Here is a 26560-nt window from a genome sequence, read left to right on the forward strand (position 1 = left end):
TCTGGCGTTTCTGCAAATTGGGTACGGGGGAGGGTCCGCCCTGGAACTTGATCGCTAGCTCGCATCGTAGGGGGATTCTTCCCATTAGCGGAAATTGCTCTACAACCTCTCCTTGGCCTTGTTCACTCAGCCGGGCATTAGGAAGATTTATTAAGAGCACTTTCTCTTTCTATAGCTCTCTTAGGAGCGTGTTCGCCTAGTTCGAATGTAGAGAGAGAGAGAGAGAGACTTCCAATACCAAAACGACGCCTTGAAGCAACTTCAGTGCTTTTTCCCAAAACAATCGCAATCTAAGTGTCACACCGCAGACATCGCGCATCTCTCACCCTTTGTATTTAAGGTAACTACCGCCTGCGTTATGGCCTGTGAAATATCACACACTAATAAAGAGAAGCCTTTGTTTAAAGAAAAAACCTAATCACCGGTGTTTTATGTGTTTTTAAATCTCGTTTACATACACCCACTCGTCTCACCAGGGCACGCTCTCACCCGCACCCTAACAGCATGTTTTCTTCTCGCAGAGTACTTTTATCACGGCTACTGCCTGGTTATACCACAATGTCAGAGTTGACAGTAAGTCAATAACTATATTAACTTACTCCAAATTCGTTCAGATCAACTTATTTTCCAATTGATTTCCATTTGATGGATGATCGAATATGTGATTAATGGACAACACTGCACGCCCCTGCCCCAAATAATCATCCATTACGAGGCGGCCCCCAAACGGGACGAACAGCTTAAGAAATCATTAAACATCCTGGTGAATGCCTTGAGTGACAGCTAAACTATGCTTACTACTCCACCACTTTGTGGTATACGCTACAGAAATTCCACGATGGTGGAGGAGGAGGGGAGAGCTCAACGTAATTTATTGTTTAAATAAATTTACTAAATCATTAAGCAATTTCTTGTTTTTCTTGCAACGAAATATATGTTTCAACGATTTTCCTTGCTCGCATTATTTGTAATGTGCCGCTGGCTTTTCACAGTTCACTGGACTTGGGGTTTCTTCCTCCTTTTCGTAAATTAAGCGCGGATACGGAAGTGAGTCATTATAAATAATATATTGGCATTACATTCTGCGTTGTCCCGCGCCAAAGTAAAGCAGCTCAAGAGAAAAAGAAGAAATCTGAAATGAAACCAAAGAAAGTTTCCGTACTCGTCCTCCAGCAGGCATGTTGTCGTGGTCTTTCCCATCTTGACGTCCTTCTTAGATTTTCTGTTTGTGCTGTGTGGTGAACACCCACCAGGAAAACCTCTTCAATGCTCTTGGAATCAGCACTGAAAAAAAACGAGAGCACCTCATCCAACCATCTACGTTTTGTGGGAATATGGAAAATGAAAAAAAATGAAAGGCAGAAACTCGCTAAGGTCAGTAAAACAGCAGTGATTTCTTAGCATATCCGGGCACTCAATTATATTCGCTGAAATTTATTCTTTAGACTAGAATTGGGTGTTGTGGAAGGTGCTACCGCTGCCATATGACAAGGACTTTTTGCACAAAGGCAGCAAAAAGGAAGAGAGTGTGGGTGTCAATATGTGCAGAGGTTTATTTGTGCGCCTAAGCGCATAATGGCAGTTTCACTGCTTGGACTAGAACTTAGAGCCCATGAATGCTTATAAATTTTAAATATTTAACGCTCTGATTATACGCTCATGCCAAGGCATTACATTTAAGTGATTGAATTTTTTTCGCATTCGTTTTCTTTAATTATCAAAAAGATTCTTCACAACGCACCGATGAAAGCAAAAAAACCGATGAATAAAATTAGAAAAATCGTCGAATGTTTTAATGAAGTGCAGCGCATACATATATTGAAAAGATTTTTTCAATTTTACAGTGGATTAGATTGCTTGTTAAGTGTTTGCTTAGTTTGATTATGATTTCCAGAGGGAAATATAAAAATCTTATTGGCATCCTTGATTTGTGATAACGGAAATAGACCCTTTTAATACCCTGAGGGTAGTGAGTGAAGCCCTACAACAATTCAAATATGCAAATGAAAAACCAAACCAATTTTAACTTAACATTTCTTTTACAATCTACATTTGCTGGATTAAAGCTTGGATGAATAGAGTTAAATAAAATATGCCATGTTCAAGGAAAACTAAGATATGCCAAATAATTGGGGTAAATGGCCAATTATATCTCAAATCATTGGGGTTCATGACCAGAGAATCTATTGCCAATATACTCACATTATATTGCCAGTATGAATTTGTGGACCAATCTAGGCGGCATTTGGTGTGGGCGTTGTTGTAATATTCACACCCAGAGAAATAAGACTGCTGATATCAGCAACAAAGGGTTAAAATCTTGGCGAGAACATAAAAAAAAATTTCAGCGGTGTTTATCCCCTCTTAACGCTGCCGACATTTGTGAGGTACTATGCCATTTAAAACTTCTCAAAGAGGTATCGCACTGCGGCACGGGAGGTATTTAACAAATGATTCAATAGATGTTTAGGAGTTCAACATTTTAATGCCAGCAGGCAGTGGTTGCTAAACATCTATTGAATCATTTGTTAAATACTAATATAAATTTTTGGCAATTTAAGGGGTAATTTTTTTCTTAAAATCATAATAAACTTTTTAAATCAGGAAAAATTTTGCAGTATATACGTTTTTTATACCCTCCACCAAAGGATGGGGTATATATACTTTCGTCATTCTGCCTGTAACTATTCGAAATATTCGTCTGAGACGCCATAAAGTATATATATTCTTGATCGTCGTGACATTTTATGTCGATCTAATTATCCGATTTTGTACGACGGATCCTCTCATGACCATCAACATACGTGTTTATTATGGTCTGAATCGGTCCATAGCATGATACAGCCCCCATATATTTAAATCGATCTCTCTATTTTACTTCTTAAGCCCCCAAAGGGCACAATTCTTATTCGCACCGGACCATATCTTGACATCGCTCTAATAGCAGAGCAAATCTTTTCTTTTATCCTTTTTTTGCCTATGAAGAGATGCCGGGAAAAGAACTCGACAAATGCGATCCATGGTGGAGGGTATATTAGATTCGGCCCGGCCTAGCTTAGCACGCTTTTACTTGTTTATTTATTGGATAAGATAAGACATACAAAATTTTTTAAGCATTTATGAAATTTGTAGGCCATTTTCAACTTCAAACCACATGAAAAAGCAGCAAATGTTTGCTGTTTTAGCAAAATATTACTGCTGTCTCATTTTCAGCAGACTTTCTGTTGTTGCAGTAAATATTTTTGCTGTCTTTATTAACAAATTGCTCTGAGTGCATAAACGAACTTTGTATATCAAATTTCATCCCCTTTAGATAAAATTTGAGGCTCTAAAGAAGTAAAATCGGTGAATCCATACAGTTGCGGTCAAAATAATAGCAGCGCAGCAAAATATAAAAACTAATTGATTTTATACCTTAGCTTTCTTGTAATCCAACTACCTTATTCAACATAATTATACGTCAGTTCAAAACTAAATAAGCAACTATTTTGGTAAAATTGTTGAAAGTGTTTAAGGCAATCAAAATAATAGCAATGAACAATAAAATTAGGAAAACACATTAAAAATTTCAACATTTTCAATCGTACTTGTATTAAAACAGTAAGAAAGCAACCCAGATGTTATTTTTGGGTTACAAATTTGTTATAGTTTTTTCAAAAGTGGGCCTGGCTTCAGTAGTGCAATCACTCAACCCTTAGGTAAAATGAGGACCTTAGTCTGCAAATAAAATGCCTGTAAGACCAATTCCAATGCTTCAACTGACCATGACCACTCTATCGACTTTCTGACATAGTTCCCTGGCTTAAGATTTACTGGGAGTGAAGCGACGAATCCATAACTCCCTTCTGTGATTTCCGCTGCCTGCTCACCTAACCTAAGAAATTCCACCAGATTGTGAAATGTGTGAGGCTGTTGCGTTAAAAATGTCTCGGAATTACCTCTCAGCAACATGTACCTCTGAGGAAGGTGGTGGTTCTCTAAAGCTGTGATTTGTGTATCCTCTGAAACTACTCCTATCGGCTTCCTTTTGTTTGACATACCTTCGGCGTCCAGAGATCGTATGGTCGATCAATGAAAAGACGGCTATATTAAAAACCTGGAGGACTTAAATCCCTCACGAGTTGTCTCATCTTCCTACCTGTAAATATTCGTGACTTGTTTTTTTTTTCCTTACTCCAAAAACATTTTCCCCCGTCAGGCTACACTGTTATCTCACGATCCTAACATAAATATTTTGCTCTGTAAAATTGATTTTTACGGTCTACGTGGCGGTGTTAAAAAGAATATTCCATAAAAAATATTTGGAATACAAAAAAATTATGGCATGCTAAATTAAACATTCAAGTCTCTTATACTTTACCTCTCAACTCTCACAGCCCTTTAAGTGTATGAACTTGTTTCTTACTCCTACTCCATCCTTCGTTTTATATCATTTCAGGAACATGAAGCAATCGAAATTGCCATAATGCGCAAAATACGTCATTAATGCAATGTTACGTGTCCAAAACAAGGCCAATGGCAATTCAGGAGAAAAACCAGCTGACTCGCAGAACCAGTATACTAGAGTGTATGATATGGTAAGTACCACTTAGACCAATGCAAAAGAAACCTCATTCACATTTACACTCATACACACAAACTCGCGCCAGGAAGCATGAAACATGAACTGAATGAATGATGATTATAACACATCAAAATAGCTAAATAAACCAAACGAATGAAAGAGAAACGTAACAGAGACTATTTGTTTTATTAACGACTTCCGCATCCTTCCTTCCATAGAGAACCCCACGCATAACACACACTCCCACATGCAGTCATACACTAGCGTACACTGACACAAAAAACAATGACTTATTACCTCATCAACCCACACACGCAGACATCTGGAGGCATTTGGCCGTTTTTGGCACCAACACATGAGCATAAGGGTGTACGTCGGCCGATAACATCCTCCTAGTCGTACGCCTTCGAATGCGGTATTTCATGATATAATTTTGATTTAACGCCTCCTTGTCATTCTGTCTTGTCCCTGTAATGGCCTTCCCGCCAGAATAATTTGATATGTGCGATGCGTACTTTACGAGTACGCCTCATTAAGTATTACTTAGAGCAAAACACAAACAAACATTTAACGGGTGCGTCATACCCACAAGGGGGGAATTTTGTACTTGTGTGCGCACTTTTATGTTCGCAAACGAGGTATGGAGAAAGAGTTAAGCATCACAACTCAAAGAAATATACCAATGGGCAAAAGTCAGTGTAGGAATTAATTTAGAAATTAGTAAGCAAAAAATAGGACCGTGGGAACGGGTGCACCTGATCCTTAGAGACTGGATAAACCATATGCTAAGTAACAGGTGGATAAGTTGTGGGTCCATCACATAAAGATAAAGGTGAAAATGGCACAAACATGCCACAGGGGGGCATTTTATCTCCAATGCTATAGGTAAACATCATAAATAACCTATTACGGATCCTGACTGAGGTGGTCTATTATGTCGACTTTTTAGGTAAATTTGTCAAAATAAGCTATGCAAAAAGGCCGAAATTATATTGGGAATCGCATAAAGTTCGACTCGGCTATACTTAGGAGTCTGAATGTTAACCCAGAGAAGAGTGAGATCTGCGAAAGCACGAATAAGACGAAGGTCTCCCAATTAGACCAAGTTTCTTCAACAGTTGAGGTCGAGTGTGAGGCACTGCTACCAGTGCCAAGTTCTTGGATGTAAACTCTGGTGTTGCCATCTGGAAGTACATGCTACACGGATGGATCAAAGGATGAGGACAGAGTGGGTATATAGTTCTACATTGAGGATCCTGAGACTGAGATCTGTTTTCGACTGCCTGACAATAATGCGATCCTGCAGGCGGTGATTCGGGGCATCACGGAAGCCATGAACAGTAGGGTGGTCATCAGAGCTACAACAATCAAGACCTTTGTGACGGTCTTAATAGAATACAAATAGGATTTACGCCTTCTTTGACGCCGCTTGGCTTGGGTGCCGGGCCATGTAGTAAGAGGAAGTTAAATGGTAGACAACTTAGTCGTTAACGGCAAAGGACTCCCATCAGAAAAATCGATGACTCGGAGACCTTTTGAACCCGAACCCTTTTCATAGAATGTTATACCAAGTGAAAAAATTAAGTTTTGCTGCCTAACTTTGGATACCTACCACCTCGGATACATATAGTAACCAAATTTCGACAATACCCGGTGAAAAATGCACCATTTATAAACCTATAGCAGCTATATCGAACAATTGTTTGGTAAGCACCATACTCGACACGGACGTCGAAGGATCAAACGCAAATCACTGTTCAAGGCCGTAAAGCAGAAGTTTGGTCAAAATGGTATCTAAACTCAATTATACTCCAATCTTTACCATATTCTAGTAGGATGTGTAGGCGTCTATCGCAACTCACTTTATTAAATTTCAGCGAAAACGGGTAATAAATGCGCCTTTCATGGGCCCAAGATCTTAAATCGGGAGGTTGGTATATAGGCAGTTACATGCAAACATAGTCCGATCTGAATCATACTCGGTACGAATGTTGAGGGGCCTAGGAAAACTCATTGCGCCAAATTTCAATGAATCTGGTAATAAATGCACTTTTTGTGGCCTCTAGACTTAAATCTGGAGATCGGTACGTGTTACAACTGTATCCAAATATAAACCGATCTAAACTATTTTGGATATGAATGCCAAGGGCAGTTTTGTTAGAAGCCGGATCAATCTGACATATATACCGGTCTTCCGGTATGCTGGATTTGCCTAATAGGGACTTGGCAACTTTGAATTTAATTTGTAGACCCACTCTTTCATTAATCATCGAACTTTAACTGTCAATTTATTCAGTAAACTCAACATTTTCATCATGGTAAAGTATACGAACAAACAATGTCCGCAAGTCATAAAAAATTTGTACCAAATGTCAGAGTCGTCAGTCGTCGTTGTAGCAGTCAATGTAAAATTTCAGCCAATTCCAATAAGAATGTTGAATGTTGTATGTTGAAAGTCATGGGAGAACCCGTTGCACAAAATTTCATCCAAATCATATAATAATTGCGATTTTAGAGGCTCAAGAAGTCAAGATACCAGATCGGTTTATATGGCTGCTATATCAGGTTATGGACTGATTATATACAAATTTTAATACTTCAATTTCAAGTGGCTACTTTTATTCCTTTACTTCTTTGAAAGTTAGAGGGCGGACGGACGGGCGGACGGACAGACGGATGGACATGGCTAGATCGACTTAAAATGTCACGACGATCAATTATATGTATACTTTATATGGTCTTAGACGAATATTTCGAGGAGTTAAAAGCAGAATGACGTAATTACTATACCCCCATCTTATGGTGGAGGGTTATTGGTCAGGTGAAAACCACATGTGCTTCACGAAACAAAACTTCACCCACAAAAAATTGTTTTGTGCGGTTTGCATGCCGGGGTGTCATTGGGCCATACTTCTTCCTCGACGATGTCAATCGTCACGTTAAAATTAATGGACAATGGACTACAGCACCATGCTCACAGATTATTTTTGACCTTAATTTGCAGATATAGACCTGGAGGACATGCAGTTTCAACAAGACGCTGCCACAAGCCATACGACACACGTTACAATCGATTTATTCAAGATTAAGTTTGTCTCTAGACTATTTTCTGTGGCGTTACATCGAGTCATTGGCCAATGCCAACCGCCTGAAATATGTGGCCGAGTCATCCAAAATTTGGTCCAATGTGGCGACCATATGAAAGAAGTCGAATTCCATTCATAAATGTTTTGATGGTACTTCAAGCAAATATCAAATTTAATCTCATTAAATGTTTTCATTTAAAAACAAGTAAAAGCATTCTAAGTTCGGCCTGGCCGAATCTTGGGAACCTACCGCCATAGATCCTGCTTTAAATTTGTACAAAATAAATGTAGTTGAAGGGAAAAGTTTCATTCTACATACAAAACTTCTTTGCTTGTAAGGGCTCAAGAAGTCAAATCGGGAAATCGGTTTATATGGGAGCTATATCAGGTTATAGACCGAGTTGAACCGTACTTGGCACTAGCGTTGAAAGTCATAACAGAAAACTATGTGCAAAATTTCAGCCAAATCGGACAAAAATTTCGGCTTCCAGGGGCTCAAGAAGTCAAATCGGGAGATTGGCTTATATGGGAGCTATGTCTAAATCTGAAACGATATGGTCCATTTGCAATACCCAACGACCTAGATCAATATTAAATTTCAAGCTTCTAGCTTTACGCGTTCGACCGCTATCGTGGCTAGACCGATTCAGAAAGTCGAGACGATCAAGAATATACATAAACTTTATGCTTGATCAGATTAGTATACCCGCATCCAATGTTGGTGGGAATAATAACAAGTAAACAGGTGTTAAGTTCGGCCGGGCCGAAACCACCTTTCATCAAAATCCGGTGAAAATTGCATACCTTATGTCTCAAAGCTGTTATATCGAAATATGATCCGATTTGGACCAAATACTAATAAGTATAAGTCATTGTTCAATTGTGTATAACAAAATGTTGGTCTTTTTAGTAGCTATATCTAATAATAAACCGAACTGAACCATATACAACATGGATGTCGAAAAGCCTAACATAAGACAACATCTCAAATTTTAAGTTAAATCGGATTATAAATGCGCCTTTTTTGGGGCCAAGACTTTAAAGCGAGATATCGGTCTATATGGCAGGTATATACAAATCTTGATCGATCTAGACCAAATTGCAGAAATATGTGGAGGGCCTTAACTTAACTCTCCGTCCCAAATTCCGGCAACATCGGACAATAAATGCGCCTTTCATGGGCCCAAAACATTAAATCGAGAGATTGGTCTATATGACAACTATATCCAAATCTGGACAGATCTGAGTGAAATTGAAGAAGGATGTCGAAAGGCCTAACACAACTCACTATCCCAAATTGCGGCGACATCGGACAATAAATGCGCTTTTTATGGCCCCAAACCCTAGAACCGAGAGATTGGTCTATATGGCAGCTATATCTAAATCTGGATCGATCAGTACCATATTGCAGAAATACATCAACGGGCTTAACTTAACTCACTGTCCCAAATTTCGGCAACATCGGACAATAAATGCTCCTTTTATGGGCCTAAGACCCTAAATCGGAGGATCGGTCTATATGGCAGCTATATCCAAATCTGGACCGATCTGAGCCAAATTGACGAAGGATGTCGAAGGGCCTAATACAACTCACTGTCCCAAAAATTTCAGGAAATCGGATATAAATGTTGCTTTTAAGGGCCTAAGACCCCCCTAAATCGGAGGATCGGTCTATATGGGGGTTATATCAAGATAAAGTCCGATATAGCCCATTTTCGAACTTAACCTGATTATGAAAGAATCTGTGCAAAGTTTCAGCTCAATATCTCTATTTTTAAAAGACTGTAGCGTGATTTCAACAGACAGACGGACGGACATGTCTAGATGGTCTTAGATTTTTACGCTGATCAGGAATATATATGCTTTATAGGGTCGGAAATGGATATTTCGATGTGTTGCAAACGGAATGACAAAATGAATATACCCTCATCTTTCGGTGGTGGATATAAAAAATATAATGATACAAAGGAAATTCCTTATTCATAGTTTAGAGGTTCAAAATATTGAAACGACTTCCTTATTAGATTAAACATTTTTAGTATTAAAACAGCAGAGTGTTTGCCTGTATCAGCGAACTTATTTTTCTGTGTGTATATGGGGGCTATAACAAGATATTGTCCAAATGGAATGGTCAAAAAAGAATATTCTCAAATTTTTTCTCAATATCTTCATTTTAAAGACCGTAGCGTGAGTTCAACAGACAGGCGGACTGACATGACTACATCCTCTTGAAATCTTACAACAGTAAAGAATATACATACTTTTTATGGTTGGGAATGAATATTTCGATGTATTGCAACTGTCATGACGAATTGAACGTGCCCAATCTTTCGATGGTGGGTATAACCAATTGTATGTAACATTCCATTAAAATCCTATATTAATATATTAGTTTCCAAAATATTTTCGACTCCACCATTGCGCAGAGGTTAGTATGTCCGCCTATGACGCTGAACGCCTGGGTTCGAATCTTGGCGAGAACATCTGAGAACATCACGACGTTCAGCCTCGGCTATAAAAAAGAGGCCCGTTATCATTGAACTTAAAATGTGAGTTGGACATTACTCTGTGATATGTGAGAAGTTTGCCCCAGTTCCTTAGTTCTTAGACAAATTTGCAATTTGCATTCCGAATTATTTATGCCATTTTAAGGCCTTAGTCAAGTTTTTAGAGTTGGACAACAGCGAAAAATGGTTGCTGTTGTCAGAAATTTTCTGTTCTTTGAACAAACATTTTTGACCAAAACGCCAAAAATTTGGTGTTATGTCTTGGTGAGAAAATCTTTAAAAGTATTTAACGGCAATTATCCGCTCGCTACTGCTTACAACATTTGTGAGGCCTTTTGTCATGTAAAACTTTACTACGAAGAGCCGACCATTAGCGACACGCCGTTTGTACTAGGAGACAAATAGGGGTCTCCTAGTTTTGAGTATGGCAGAAGTCCTTAATGGAATAATTGTAGGAAAACTTCCAACTTCCAGGTTCACCCTCGCTATTACAAAGAAATTTATGGTACGAGTATAGAGTCCCACTTATGTTTACAGAGGCATCAGTCATACATATTTTTTCCTTTTACGAATTCATATGGCATGTCTACAACCTTACCAGATTTTCCTTGTGTCAGCCAAAGGCCACTATAAAAAAATTGCGTAGCTTTGTAGGCTTGTTGTTGTGTTTGTTGTAAGAAGAAAAAACCTAAAAAAAAAAAGGAAGCCTAGACTATCGTTTCGTGTCTGTCTGTCTGTCTGGCTAGTCATTTATATCAATTTTCAGTTGTATACACGTTTCACTGCCACAACGTGCCATCGCAATATTCAACAAAATTTATGATTCCTCAAAAATTATAAAGAAGCCCAGGAGAAAAGTTTCCACTGCCACAGAGGAAGTAGTTGTAGCACATATGTTCACAAAGGAAAATAAATAAATGTTTGCCTGTATACGTTGGCGAAGCTGATGGTCCCCATATGTAAAACAAGTGGTCACAGAAATTATTTATTTACCACAAATAGTCAAAATCATTTCGGCAAACAAGTGTAAGCATGCACTCGTCCTTTCCTTTCCTCAGCAGTGTGTACCACACAAGTGAGGAAGTGATTTAGGGGTGGAGCCTCCAGCATCTGGGTTTGAGTGTTCTCTGTGAATTTATGGCTCATAATAATAAATTAAATTTCCACTTTGCCACTTTGTCCAAAATCTTGTGCCCTTGGAGTACAAGATGAAAATGAACTGGGCAGAACGAAGTCAGCCTCCATGTCACATGAATGGGAAGAAAAAGGCCTAATGGCAATAATGACATTATGTATGTTATTTTATTCTCTGTTGCATGACAGTTGGACCTTTGCTGTAGTCAAGCATAATGAGACCTAACAAGTCTTCAGTTCCTTTTTTCACCAGCTAAAGAATTGAGGATCTTCCAATCAAATGTGTTAAGACTTTTATTTTTGGGAATTTAAAATTTTCCCATTTAAAAAACGAACGCCAGCCTTTGTAGTTATCATTTTAATTCTCACCTTGGCAGACTATCTTGCAAACATTCATTCCTCACAAAAGTAGGCACAGTGAGTTGGAAGAATGTGCATATGTTTCTGAATACACTTGGAGTCCAGCAAAGCCCATATATTCAAGAAGAGAAATGAGACAATATGGGCTAATGTCCCACACAATGTAATTCACCATACGCCATGTTCGTAAGTGAACGTTAGAGCAAACGAATATTCGTGATTGTATGAGTGCGTTATCTCTTGCTAGTGAACGTTAGGGGTTTCTCACCATATACGTTATGGTTTGTATGTGTTAAACCAGCAAAAATTAAAGCTTCTAGGAACCGAATAAGGACGATCAGGTTTTAAACCGATTTGAACCGTACTTGTCACAGTTGGTGGAAGTCAAAAGAGAACACAATCTGCGAAATTTCAGCCAAATCGGAAAATTGCGGCTTCGTGGGGCTCAAGAAGTCATATCGGTTTATATGGGAACTATATCTAAATCTGAACCGGCTAGGTTTACGCGTTCGACCGACAGACGAACGGACGGACATGGCTAGATCGACTCAGAACGTAGAGATGATCAAGAATATATATACTTTATAGGGTCTTAGACGAAAATTTCGAGGTGTTACAAACGAAGTGACTAGTTAAGTATACCCCCATCCTATGATGAATGGGAATTATTTCCAACATTGGAAAAGTAAAAGCCATAAAATACATACCCAATATCGTATCCACACTCACCGATGTCCTTCACAACCATTGATCACAGCTCATTAGTAGAGTTGTTATGGGTATACGTGATGTGTGTGTATTCGGCAGACCAACTGGCAGGTATAGAAGGAGTAGTCAAAGGCAAATACGAGGTATGTTCGTTTGGTAGTATGAAAATATACGAGACACTTCTGGTCGGCAGAACAAATCGTATGTCGCCAACGAGTATATACATATATATATATATATATATACATATATAATTTGCTTTGACTTCCAGTAATTGTACCAAGTACAGTCCAAATCGGTACACATCCTGATAAAGCTCCCATATTAACCGGTCTTCAAATTTGAATTATTGCACCTATAGAAGGCGCAGTTTGCACACAATTTGGATGATATTTTGTTTTACAAAATAACTTTATAACCTGATATAGCACCTAAATGACTACTTGAAGTATACCGATCGACTAAGAAACACTACCTAATTCAATTAACCTATATCCAATTGTGTGTATATCCATGTTAATTGGTGTACAAGCGCACATCCGATTATCCTCAAATTTGGTGCAGGAATTTTTATACCCTCCACCATAGGATGGGGGTATACTAATTCCGAATAAGATCTCCTAAAGTATATATTATTGATCGTCATGAAAGCTTAAGTCGATCTAGGCATATCCGTCCGTCTGTCTGCCTACCGAAAGCACACTCACTTTCGAAGGAGTAATGCTAGCCACTTGAAATTTTGCACAAATACTCCTTATAAGCGTAGGTCGGTTGGGATTGTAAATATTGATATAGCTGCTATATAAACCGATCTTGTATATTGACTTCTTGAGCCACTAGAGGGAGCAATTCCTTTCCGACTTGGCTGAAGTTTTGCAAGAGATGTTTCCAACAACTGTGCTAAGTAAAGTATGGTTGAAATCGGTCCATAACCTGATAAAGCTGTCAAATAAACCGAACTGGGGTCTTGAATTCTTGAGCCTCTAGAGGGCGCAATTATTTTATACAACAGCTTCTCTCGTGACTTAAACATACGTGTCAAATATAGTCTGCATCGGTCTATAGCCTGATACAGCCCCATATATACCGATCACCCTATTTTACTTCTTGAGCCCCTAAAGGACGCATTTTTTATTCGAATTGGATGAAATTTTACACAATGGTCTCTAACATTCATACGATTATGGTATCGGATCATAACTTGATAAAGCTCTAGTAGCATAGCAATTAATTTCTTTTATCCTTTGTTTGCCTAAAAAGATATACCGGGAAACGAACTCAACAAATGCGATCCATGAAGCAGGGTATACAAGATTAGTCCCGCCCGAACTTAGCACGCTTCTACTTGTTTTCGGTTATAGACGAAGCCTATTGAAGTTGGATGAAATCGGTTCAGATTTGAATTAAGCTCCTTTACATTTGTTCGTCTGTTCATGTTCATGTGTTTAACGATTCTCACGATGATTTCTTTATGATTCTCAACATTACTGGCGAATTTGATAGAAATTGGTTTAGATTCAGATTAAGTTGGCATATATAAGGTTCGCACGATTTTCATTTCTTCAGCCTTCGCAGTTGTATTTATCAACCGATCTGCTCAAGAGTTTTCGCACAATGCTAACTTCCATGACTACAAAAAACCATGAGAATTTTGGTTTAATTGGTTCAGATTTGGTTCACATCCGCTAAAGCAGACAGGTTCTCAAAGAAAAGAAAACCTAAAGTGAAACTCCGTCTGTCCGGTAGTGCGGGGCACACACACAGAAGGTGTTCTATAGTATCTTCTTCTTCGATGTCCTCACAGTTTCTGCAGAAGTCGTTTTTGGCAACATTCAGTCTGTGAGCATGTTTTCCCATTAGGCAGTGACCTGTCATGACGGACACAATGGCTGAGACGTCTGTTCTAGACAATGATAGCAAAGAAGTAGATCTCCTCAAGTCTATATTAGGCCACATAGTTTTGGAATGCTCACAGCCCCCTCTTTGTGACCATCTATCATTCGTTGTTCTTCGGACCTGGTCCTGAAAACTTAGCTTACATGTCGCTAGAGGCATACCCACAGATTCCAGTATCCCTGGAATGTGTAGGGTAGTTTCTAGCCTCACAAACTCATCTGCTTTACAATTCCCTGGGATATCTCTGTGGCCCAGCACCCAGGATAGGTGAATTTGGAACTGCTCAGCCATCTCGTTGAGAGATCTGCGACAGTCGAGGGCAGCTTTTGCGTTCAGAAATACGTTCCCCAGGGATTTAATGGCTGTCTGAGAAGATATTTATGCCAATCGTCGTAATGACATTATATCTTAGCCATTCCACCACTTCGTTAAGTGCAAGGATCCGCTCCGCTTGATACACACTGCAGTGGTCGGGTAATCGTTTCGGTGTGACCAGTTCTAGATCTTTAGAGTACAATCCAAAGCCCAAATAGTCATTTAGTTTGGAACTATCCGTATAAAAGTCTATGTAACTTCTGTTACTAGGCATATCGTGGTTCCAATCGTTTCCATCAGGAATAGTGGTACAGTACTTTTTACCAAAAAGCGGCTCAGGTAGGGTGTATTCCACATTGGCTGGAACATCGGATATTGTATCAAGGATAACACAGTGTCCGTAGCTGTCACATGACCAATGAGAAAGCTTCCTTAACCTCACGGCAGTGGTCGCTGCAAGTCAGTGCATCTGATGGTGCAGTCCTCAGTGCGGCTGTGATGCACAAACAAGCCATCCTTTCGATCCGGTTAAGTATTGAGCAGCAGGTGGATTGTTGAAGCTCCGTCCACCAAACCACAACACCATATAGCATTATAGGTCTGACAACTGCAGTATATACCCAATGCTTGACACGCGGTCTAAACCCGCATATTTCATTTAAAGTGCATTTTAATAAATTTAGTAGATCCCAATGGCAACTACAATATAGGAAAAATTTTAATAAAAAATATTTCTCTTCAATTTTTTTTTTTGGTTTTACTTAAAAATATGGGGTCTGCCATATTTGATTTTGCAAACCTGCTTTTTGGGGAACTGTACAACAAATTCGTACAAACACGGGGTTTAGTTTTTTGTTAAGGAAGTCGAAAGCATCTTTACATGTAAAGTTTCAAAGCGATTGCTCCGCAAGAAGGAATAGTGGTCTATAATGGGTTAATAAATTATTTTTTGAGATCATAGTGTATTTGAGTTTAAATATAAACTTTTGTTTAATTCATTTTACCGCATATGACACCCCCTGACCCTTTACTCCGGTTAATAATATAATTTAATAATTGTTGTTTGCCATTTTAAATATTTAATTTTGTAATATTTTTCAAATATAAATGTGCATGTAATCATTAACATAACTTTTCTATTTATTTTGCAAGTATGCGAATTATGGGCGTATATTTGTATGAAAGCATGGTGTTGTGTGCATAGCCTCTCGTTGGGCATACATGTGTTAATTTTTCTTTGACAAACAAAAGCCAATTATTTGCCTGGGTGACGTATTTACGCAATAAATTTTTTAATTAGACTAGAACCTTTTGTTATGGCTGACAAGCACTGCCTTGATCTGATGGCAAATTTTCATTGGATTCTCTCGATTTGAAAGAAAAAAAAAATATAAACTTGGGTTATTGATTTGTGTATTTCGGTCTTTGGAATAAAATTTCCTTATAGGCTATAATTTTGTATCAAATCTTTTTGTGAAATGTAATTTAAAATTATTTTTTGAAGTAAAAACCTATATATGTTGCTTGAATTTCTTTTGGTAACTTAAGTTAAATGAATTTTTATTTAATAAAACCCCATGTTAATGGGATATGATAAGCCTAGTTAATTTGGCGCAGCGTAACATTGAACAATTCAATGTATCTGATATGTCTAGGTGGTACATACAACGGCATACGCGTTCCCACTCCCAAACCAGTAAGGAAGGGCAAAAGTCGGGCAGTGCCGACTGTATAATACCCTATACCTACCCTATAAGTACAATGTGGGACCTATATTCAATTCTGAACCAATTTTGATGGACCTCGGCGAGCAAATATGTTCAAACTGTAACAACTACGGTTGACAAATGGCAACATTATGGCAAATTAGCCAAAATCTGACGGACGTATATATGGGAGCTATATCTAGTTCTGAACCGTTTTCGAGCAAACTTCTCAAATAATGTTGTAGTCGAGGAAAGCGATGTGCAAAATTTTGGCAAGATTGGTCAAACAATGCGCTTGCAGTGGCTCTTAGGGTGAAAATCTGGCGATATACATATATGACAGCTATATCTGAATCTATGCCGATTTCTTTCAAATGCACCAGTAGTATAGAGAGTCATAAGAAAATCCTTCCTGCAAAATTTCGACAGAATAGGAACACAAATGATCACTTTTTTGGAATATTTCTTAAAATCGGACGAACATATATATGAGAGCTATATTTAATCTGAACCGATTTCGACCAAATTTCTCAGATACTGTGGCAGTCGTCGAGGAAAGCGGTTTGCTAAATTTTGGCAAGATGTATCAATAAATGCGCCTGTTGTGGTATTGAAGTTAAAATCGGGCGATATATATATATATATATATATATATATATATATATATATATATATATGATGAGAGCTATATCTTAATCTGAACCGAGTCAAGAGAAAATCCAACCTGATAAGTTTCGAGAAAATCGGTAAACAAAAGACCATTTTATTGCAATATTCTGCAAATCGGACGAACATATATATAGGTGCTATATCTAAATCTGAACCGATTTTAACCAAACTCTATGTATGTTGTGGTAGTCATTGAGGAAAGCGCTGTGCAAAATTTTGGACGATTGATCAATAAATGTGCTTGCAGTGGCTCTAGGAGTGAAAATCGGGCGATATGTGTATATGATTTTCATGAAATTCACCTGTAATATCAACAGTCGTAAAAAAATCCTTTCTGCACAATTTCGAGAACAAGTCGGTTAACAAATGACCATTTTATTGCATTATTACTGAAAATCGGACAAACATATATAGGGGAGCTATATCCAGATCGGAACCGATTTTTTCCAATTTCAATAAGCTTCGTCTCTAGGCCGAAAAACATGCCAGAACAAAATTTTAAGACGATCGGATGAAAACTGTTACCTGTACTTTGTAGACAAATTAACATGGACAGACGGACGGACAGACAGACAGACGGACAAAGCTAAATCGAATCAGAAAGTGATTCTGAGTCTATCGGTATACCCTTTGGGTGTTACAAACTAATTCACTAACTTATAATAATTCACTAACTTATAGTACCACAGTAGTGGTGTAGGGTATAAAAAGATGGGGCGAACAACCCTGCGATGACAGTAGTCTGTGCCATTCATATTCATTCGACCATAGGCCCAATCCTCTAGAAAGTGTGAACAGTAGGCGCATTATGGATGAGACGCTCTCCCAGGATTTATTGGCCATTTCCAAGTGGGGAAGAATGAATAGAGTAGACTTTAACCCACAGAAGACGCAGTGCTGTTTCTTGCCTCACAAGCGATTCACTGACACACTTCAATCGATATTGAGCAGTCAGATATTCTTGATGTTATGGGCATGAAGATACAATGTGATGTCCGCTGGTCCAAACACGTATTCGAAGTGTCGAAAGAAGCATTTAAGTGTTTAGGTTTCTTAAGGGGTGCAAGAAATATTTCACCTCTTCTGATCTCTGATTCTTAATATCTATACTACCTACATCAGGCCGAGGATGGAATATAACTCTCATATATGGGCAGTAGTTCCAAAATCATCCTTGGAGCTACTTGACCGGGTTCAACGGAGAGCGATGGTGTTGATTGGGGACATTAGGGTATCCAACTCTATTGCTTCTTTTGAACATCGTCGGAATGTGGATAGCGCTGTATTGCTCAATCGTTATTTTCATGGCGTGTGTTCCAGGGATATTCGTCTTCTTCTTCCTGACGTTAGGTTGTTCACCACGAATACAAGACTTGCCAGGAACTCACACCCGTTTGTAATTGAATGGCCAGTCGACCGAACCATGCATTACCGATATCATTCATTTTTCGCCCAAACCATTCGTATGTGGAATCGACTTCCGACTAATGTCTTTCCCACCGACATTGACGTTTAGAAATTTAAGACTAATATCAATAAACACTACTCCCTCTTTCCCCCCTCCAACCCTTAACCTTCCGTCTATGCTCCCCCAAGGTTTGTAATACCAATAATAATCATTTAGTTATGTATGTGGACGAACAAGTAACGGGTAACGAGTTTAAAGCATATTTGAGAAAACGTGTTGAGTTCTTTCTATACGAGAAGGCCGATACTAAACGGATCCCAAATTAGTAAAGCATGTCCAACTTTAGATCTCACTAAAGCTGTGGAAATAACTTCTAAACTATGAGGATCTAAGAAAGGGTTTAAAAAGTATCGAAAATGATTAGTCTTTAAAAAAAAAGCTAAATTCATATTGTCTCCACACGAAAACATCAACTCACGAACCAATTTCCCCCCAAAGTCTCTTTCCATTTCCTAATGAAGTCATGAACATTTCTATGGATAAGTGGTTGCACATTTACGCACGAGTTAACCTTGTCATTGGAGGATTGGGAGAAGTTCTATTGGAGCTTGTTATCCATTAAATTGTATATTTGCCAATTGGCCAACCACAAATGACCCCTCTGTTTACGACCACAAGTTCGAATTTTATATTTGGCATATGCGGCAATAATGTGCAGTCATGATAATGATAACGAGAATATTTTGTTATCCTTATGGGTTTATAAGTGTGCGTGACAGCGTGTGTGCGTGACGATATTTCAGTGTGTTTGTGTCTGCGCCAAAGTCTTGCGGCTGTACAATTAAATGCACTTGTGACAATTTAAATTTGAACAGCACTACCAAAAGCACAAATACAATCATATTAATTATCTTGACATATGTATAGCGGAACATGGCATTATCAAATATTAGCCGTTAGCCACCAGTCAAATGCGAATATTTTTCATAATTATTAAATCGCCATTTAATTTATACATGGCGCTACAGAAAAATCCACAAAAAGATTAAGGCGACAAGAGGCTCAGATTTAATCCAGCGATAACCTGTACACACAAAAAAACTCAAAAGGCATTCAGTTCGGCCGGGCCGAACTTTGGATACCCAACACCTTGTAAACCCCCTTTCGTCACAATCCGGTGAAAATTAGATAACTTAAGCACCCAATTTCAAATTTGTAGAACAAAATATTGGTATTTTTGGCAGATATATCGATAGTTCAGATTTCGGGAGGCTCAGACAAACTCACTGTTTCAAATTTCAGCGAAATAGGGTAATAAATAAAGCTTTAATGGGCTTCAGTCCCCTTATCGGCAGATCAGTCTATATGGCGGCTATATCTAAACAAAGTCCGATCATAACCATATTTAGGTCGGAAGTTGGGAGGTCTTAACCTATTCACTATTCCAAACTACAAAATCCAATGAAAAACAAAGCTTTATGGCCTTCAGATCCAATATCGGGAGATCGATCTATATGGCAGCTATATCTAAATATAGTCCAATCTGAGGTCAGATGTCGGGAGTCTTAAAATAACCCACTGTTTTAAATTTCAGCGAAATCGGGTAGTAAATAAAGCTTTTATGGGCTTCAGACCTTTTATCGAGAGATCGGTCTAAATGGCAGCTATTTTTTAATATGGAACGATCTAATCCATATTTAGGTCAGATGTCGGGAGTCTTAAAATAACCAACTATTTCAAATTTCAGTGTAATCGGATAAAAAATAAAGCATTTATGGGCATTAGAACCTTTATCGGCAGATCGGTCTATATAGCAGCTATATCCAAATATGGTCCGATTTGGCCCGTTCAAGAACTTGACTAGCGTGCATCAAATCGACGTATCTGTGCCAAATTTCAGCTCAATATTTCAATTTTTGAAGCCTGTTGAGTGATTACAACAGACGGACGGACAGACGGACAAACACACGGATATCGTTAAATCGTCTTAGAATTTTACGACGATCCGAAATATATATACTTTGTATGGTCGGAAATTGATATTCCGATGTGTTGCAAACAGAATGACAAAATGAATATACCCCCTTTCCTACGGTGGTGGGTATAAAAATTAAATGTTTGAAACATATTAACGACAAACAAAATATTTTTCTTATGAAATTTTTCTTTTTCCAAGCTTTTGCCATTAACGAAGCATTATTTAACGTAACTAACTTTGTTTATTGTAAACCCTTTAGCAGCTTCGCCTACGGTTAAAGGACATTTCTTTTGTTGTTGTTTGCTAAAGTGCTTCGAAAAACTCAAGCGATTACCCGTGTACCGGACCAGTAATTATTCTCTTGTGTCTCTCCTACTAGAGAGAAATGGTGAGTATTTTAGCGGTAGCCAAAAATACTCTCACTATTGCACATAACTGTGTACGTACACAAGAAAATAATTTTAAGCAAGCCCATGGGCTTGGTCATGATTGCAAATGTGTACTCACCACTGCTGTAAACACATTCTCACATGCAAAAATTTTACCTTTATTCGACTGAACAAAGAGCAGTCAGTATGTTGATCAGCTTGGTCGAGTGCGGAAGATAAACTCGGAAGTTTCACCTTAAGTAGGTACAACAAGTAAAAGCCAGCTATGTTCAGCCAGCCCGAATCTAGGGAACCCAAGACAAATTTAGCTGAAGGCCATAATTTTATTCTACATACCAAACTTCTGTCAAACCAGCTCCTTGTAACCGAACAAGGATGATCAAGAGAGCGGTTTACATGGAAGCTATATCAGGTTATAGACTGATTTGGACCGTATATGGCACTGTTGCAAGTCGTAACAGAACACCGCATGCCAAATTTCCCCCAAATCGAACAAAAATTGCGGCATGTAAGTACTCAAGAATTCAAATCGGCAAATCGGTTTATATGGGAGCTGTATTAGGTTATAGACCGATTTGGACCGTACTTAGCGCGGTTGTTGGAAGTCACAACAGAACACTACGTGCAAAATTTGAGCCAAATCGGACAAAAATTACGACTTGTAGGGGCTCAAGAATTCAAATCGGGAGATGGGTTATCAGGTTATTGACCGATTTTGACCAAATCAACACAGCTGTTAGAAGCCGTATAACAAATATTGTGTATTTTTGGAGCTCAAGAAGTCAAATCGGGAGATCGGTTTATATGAGAGCTATATCAGGTTATGGACCGATTTAGACCTTACTTAACACAGTTGTTGGAAGTCATAACGGAACACTACATGCAAAATTTCACCCAAATCGAACAAAAATTGCGGCTTCCAGCTACTCGGTTTATATGGGAGATCGGCTTACATGGGAGCTATATCTTAATCTGAACCGATATGGGCCATTTGAAATTCACCACAACCTACATCAATACTAAGTATCTGTGCACATTTTCAAGCTGATGCAATTTTTATTCGATGTGTCTGAAATTTTGGAGGTGGTATTTTACTATGACTTTTAATAACCATTAAAAGTATATCCATGTGGATCTATAACTTGATATAGCTGAAAGTCATTTAAAGAACATGTCACATGGGTACTACTACTACCTATTTGTTTTATTTATAGCATAACGAATACAGCTGATCATAATACAAAACCATAATGGAGTTGTGCTAAATTAGGAGCTTTTTTACATAATTGTGAATTATTATATCGAAATAAATCTTCTACGGGAAAAGTGTAGTCAATTGCCCCAAATATACCGGTCCTAAACTGGAGAATTAGTTACCTGTCGACATTTCCTTGGGAATGAAAAGTTTCAATTGTCATAACTAATGATTCTTAATTATTTTTTAAAAAGTCGCTTAATAATTGTTAAAAATTGCTTATCCGTTAAATTTATTTGCTAAATTATGTTATTTTTCTTAAAAATACTTGCAAAGAATACTCATCCTTTTCGAACTGTCCCAGGACCTATCCTATGGTGTTGGAATGCTGGCAATTTTTCATCTCGATCGACAAACCTTTAAAAAAGTGATAGGTTTTTTCCATGTAAAAGAACGAGAACTGGGACCGATCCCTATCACCAGAGGACCAATTCCGTGACAGGTTTGGAACCTGTCTCATTTCCCATGGGGTCCACATAAAATCTGAAAGAGTTTGAAGTACCAACAGAGATATGTTTATAATTGGTAAAATATTGAATCGGAATTATGCTATAATATTAAATTGAACTTGCCATACTTTTCAATATGCACATTTTACTTTAAAAACAAGTAAAAAGACATTAAGTTCGGACGGGCCGAACATTGGATACCCACCAACTCGTGTATATATATGTAAACCACCTTTCATCAAAATCCAGTGAAAATTGCATACCTTACGTCCCATAGCAGTTTTATCGAAATATGTTCCGATTTGGACCAAATACCAATAAGTACAAGTTATTGTTCAATTGTGTTTAACAAAATATTGGTATTTTTAGTAGCTATATCTAAAAATAAGCCGATCTGAACCATATGCGACACGGATGTCGAAAAGCCTAATATAAGTCACTGTGTCAAATTTCAGTGAAATCGGATTACAAATGCGTCATTTATAGGGCCACATGGCAGCTATATCCAAATATGGACCGATTTGGTCAAGTTCCAGAAAAATGTTGAAGTGCTTAACACAACTCACTGTCCCAAATTTGTGCCAAATCGGACAATAAATGCGCCTTTTATGGGCCCAAAATCTTAAATCAAGAGATCGGTCTATATGGCAGCTATATCCAAATCTATACCGATCTAGTCCAAATTGAAGAAGGATATTGAAGGGCCTAACACAACTCACTGTCCCAAATTTCAGCAAAATCGGGTAATAAATGCAGCTTTTATGGGCCTAAGACCCTTAATCGGAGGATCGGTCTACATGGCAGCTATATCCAAATCTGGACCGATTTGGGCCAAATTGACGTAAGATGTCAAAGGGCCCAACACAACTCACTTTCCCAAATTTCAGCAAAATCATATAATAAATGTGGCTTTTATGGGCTTAAGACCTTAAATCGGAGGATCGGTCTATATGGTAGCTATATCCAAATCTGAACCGATCAGGGCTAAATTGATGAATGGTGTCAAACGGCCTAACACAACTCATTGCCTCAAATTTCAGCAAAATCGGATAATAAATGTAGTTTATATGGGCCTAAGACCCTAAATCGGCGGATCGGTCTATATGGAGGCTATATCAATATATAGTCCGATATAGCCCATCTTCGAACTTAACCTGCTTGTGAACAAAAATATGGTCGGTGCAAAATTTCAGCTCAATATCTCTATTTTTAAAGACTGTAGCGTGATTTCAACGGACGGACATGGCTAGATCGTCTTAGATTTTCACGCTGATCAAGAATATATGTACCTTATAGGGTCGGAAATGTATATTTCGATGTGTTGCAAACGGAGTGACAAAATGAATATACCTGCATCCTTCGGTGGTGGGTATAAAATCTAGTTAAAACCCCGAATAACAAGTTTTAGGTGTCAAGCATGAATATATGCTCAGAGTAAAAAAAAAAACATAATAGTTGTCACAGATTTTTGCAAGAATTTAAAACAAAACCACTAGTGCGGTGTATGGTATAAAATTGTGTCCTTTCATCGTAAACAAAGTCCATTGTTCTCACTAAAGAAGTTTACTTTTTTTTTCTACGTGTAGTTAAACTACATCCCGAATTGTTTCCAGTGCGCTGGTAGACGTGTTCCTTATCGCCTCTTCTATGCCAAATCAAAACGTTCTCAGAATTTGTAGCAAGGTCCTCATTTTGCATTTTCTCCATCGCCGTGGGGCACGAAAATCGAAAATCCTCTACATCCATTTCTATTCATGCCTTTAACAAATACCACCATGGTTAGACCTTTGCCTAAATGCCAACTTTAGAAAGTACACAAAAATTTCCATTCCACCTTGCCCAACAAAGTATTAAGGCAACCATATTCATAAGCTGCTTTCGATACCTTCCAAATGAAAGCATATGAAAGAATAAACGGTAAGCGTACTGCAGTCGCAGCAGAGTCACTATAAATTACACACGCACTCTTGCTCGCACAAAAAAAAAAAAAAGGAAACATTAAAAACACTCACAGCAAGTCCTACAAAGGACTCAAGTGTTAGGGAATCTCAAATGCAACGACATTGGCCTGAATCGAAAGCAACCGAAATATAAAACACAAATGAAGATTTATGACCAACATTATTCATATAAGCGACGTCCATTGAAATCACATTTAAAATTGAGGCATTTTGGCATGCATTTACACTATCTTACACACATATGTGCCCGGGTATGGAAGGGTATATAAACCAGTTGAAATGAACCATTAAAAACACAATTTAAAGGCGTAAGAACTTCTAAATAGAAGCTATATCCAAACATGGTCTTATCTCAATCATACTCGTCATGAACATTTAAAATCGCCTTTTTAGACCCAGTAACTTGAATCAAATATAACAGCTTTATCCAGATATGGAACGATCGGAACGGGTGCTGAGGGATCTAATAAAAAGAATTGTTCCAAATTTAACCGAAATCGTATCAAAACTACGCCTTTTACGACCCTTGCCGGGAGATTTATATAAAGACTTAGTCTAATATAGCCCATCTTCGAACTTAACCTGCAAATGGAAAAAAGAGTCTCTACAAAGTTTGAGCTCAATATCCCTATCTCTAAACTTTTTCATGCATGTGGTTATCCTTGGCATAGATGCGCCACTGCGTATTTCATATGGAGAACAGCATTCAGTGGTGCCAAGGGTATGGTTAGAGGAATAGTTTTTGTTTGGACCTCTCTTTCCCGAACAAGTGCTTCCCATTCGCGTACGGGTCAAACTGGTATGAAAATATTTCACAAATTCATTGGTAACCGTATATATAAGGTTGTCATGAAGTTTCAGCTCTGAATATTTACCACTGTGTTTTAATAGAAAGTACAACATGCAGTGGTACAAATACACCAACGCAGTGGGTTTGGTATCGGAAAGACATATTTCGATTTGCACCCACATCTTTCGGTATTGGGTAAGAAAACATTAAATTACTAAATTTTTTTAACCACCAGCTAAGGATTTTCATTTTTTTTTTTTTGTAATACCGTTGGCAACACATCGAAATATCCATTTCCAAACCTTTAAGGTATATATATTCTTGGTCGTCGTAAAAATCCAAGACAATCTAGCCATGTCCATCCCTGAGTCGGTCCGTCTATCAGTTGAAATCACGCTACAGTCTTTAAAAATAGAGATATTGAGCTGCAACTTAGCACAGACTCTTTTTTTGTCCATAGGCAGGTTATATCGGACTATGCCCATATAGAACTATCACCCCATTTAAAGTCTTGGGCCCATAAAAGACGTATTTATTGTTCGATTTCGCAGAAATGTAATACAGTGAGTTGTGTTAGGCCTATATGGCAGCTATATCCTAATATCGATCTATATGATCAATCTGCCGATTAAAGGTCTTAAGCCCATAAAAGACACATTTACTATCCAATTTTGCTGAAATTTGAGACAGTGACTTGTATTAAGCCACAAGGCATCCTCCTTCAGTCTGGCTCAGTTCGGTACAGATTTGGATATAGCTGACATATAAACCAATATCTCGATTAAAGGCCTTGGGCCCATGAAAGACGAATTTTTTGTCCGATTTCGCTGAAATTTAGGAGAATGGGTTGTGGTAGGCCCCTCGATATCCTTCTTGAAGACGGCCTAGTTCGGTCCAGATTTGGATATATCTGCCCTATAGACTGATCTCCTGATTTAAGGTCTTGGCCCCATTAAAGGCGCATTTATTATTCGATTTCGTTGAAATTTGACACAGCGACATATGTTTGGCTTTTCGACATCTGTATTCTATATGTTTCAGATCGGAAATAGCTGCCAAAAAAAGCAACTAGTGCGATCTGTGTGGTGCTCATTGCTGTCACGAGAAGCTTAGCCGCAAGCTACCGGGCGCGACCACAGGTTGTGGATAGTGGAGTGCTTCATATGGAGTAGCTGGAACGACAGTCGCGGACAATCAGCTGTATCGAGCGGAGAGTCTCAGTGAGAGGTCGGACGGTACGGGCTCTTGCTCGAATATTGAGTGCATTTGATGCTCGATATGACAAGGCGAGTTAATGCCACCTTTTAATCGGTCCTTTTTACCGGACCAAGCTTTCTCACCTACAGGAGCTTGACCAGGATCGCCACCTCCACATGAAAATGCGC

The 26560-nt window shown here is 38.4% G+C and overlaps 1 long non-coding RNA gene across 2 annotated transcripts in view; it reads left to right on the top strand.

Annotated features, from left to right (window-relative positions):
• The window catches only part of LOC106084905 (uncharacterized), a 417203-nt gene that overhangs the window by 374636 nt on the left and 16007 nt on the right, over positions 1-26560 (top strand). For both annotated transcript variants that reach the window (XR_009398537.1, XR_009398536.1), the window contains exon 12: positions 4439-4577. This is a non-coding gene — a long non-coding RNA (uncharacterized LOC106084905). The remainder of the gene's footprint in view (positions 1-4438; positions 4578-26560) is intronic.

This window comes from Stomoxys calcitrans, chromosome 5 (genome assembly GCF_963082655.1).
Source record: "Stomoxys calcitrans chromosome 5, idStoCalc2.1, whole genome shotgun sequence".
NCBI classification, from domain to species: domain Eukaryota; kingdom Metazoa; phylum Arthropoda; class Insecta; order Diptera; family Muscidae; genus Stomoxys; species Stomoxys calcitrans.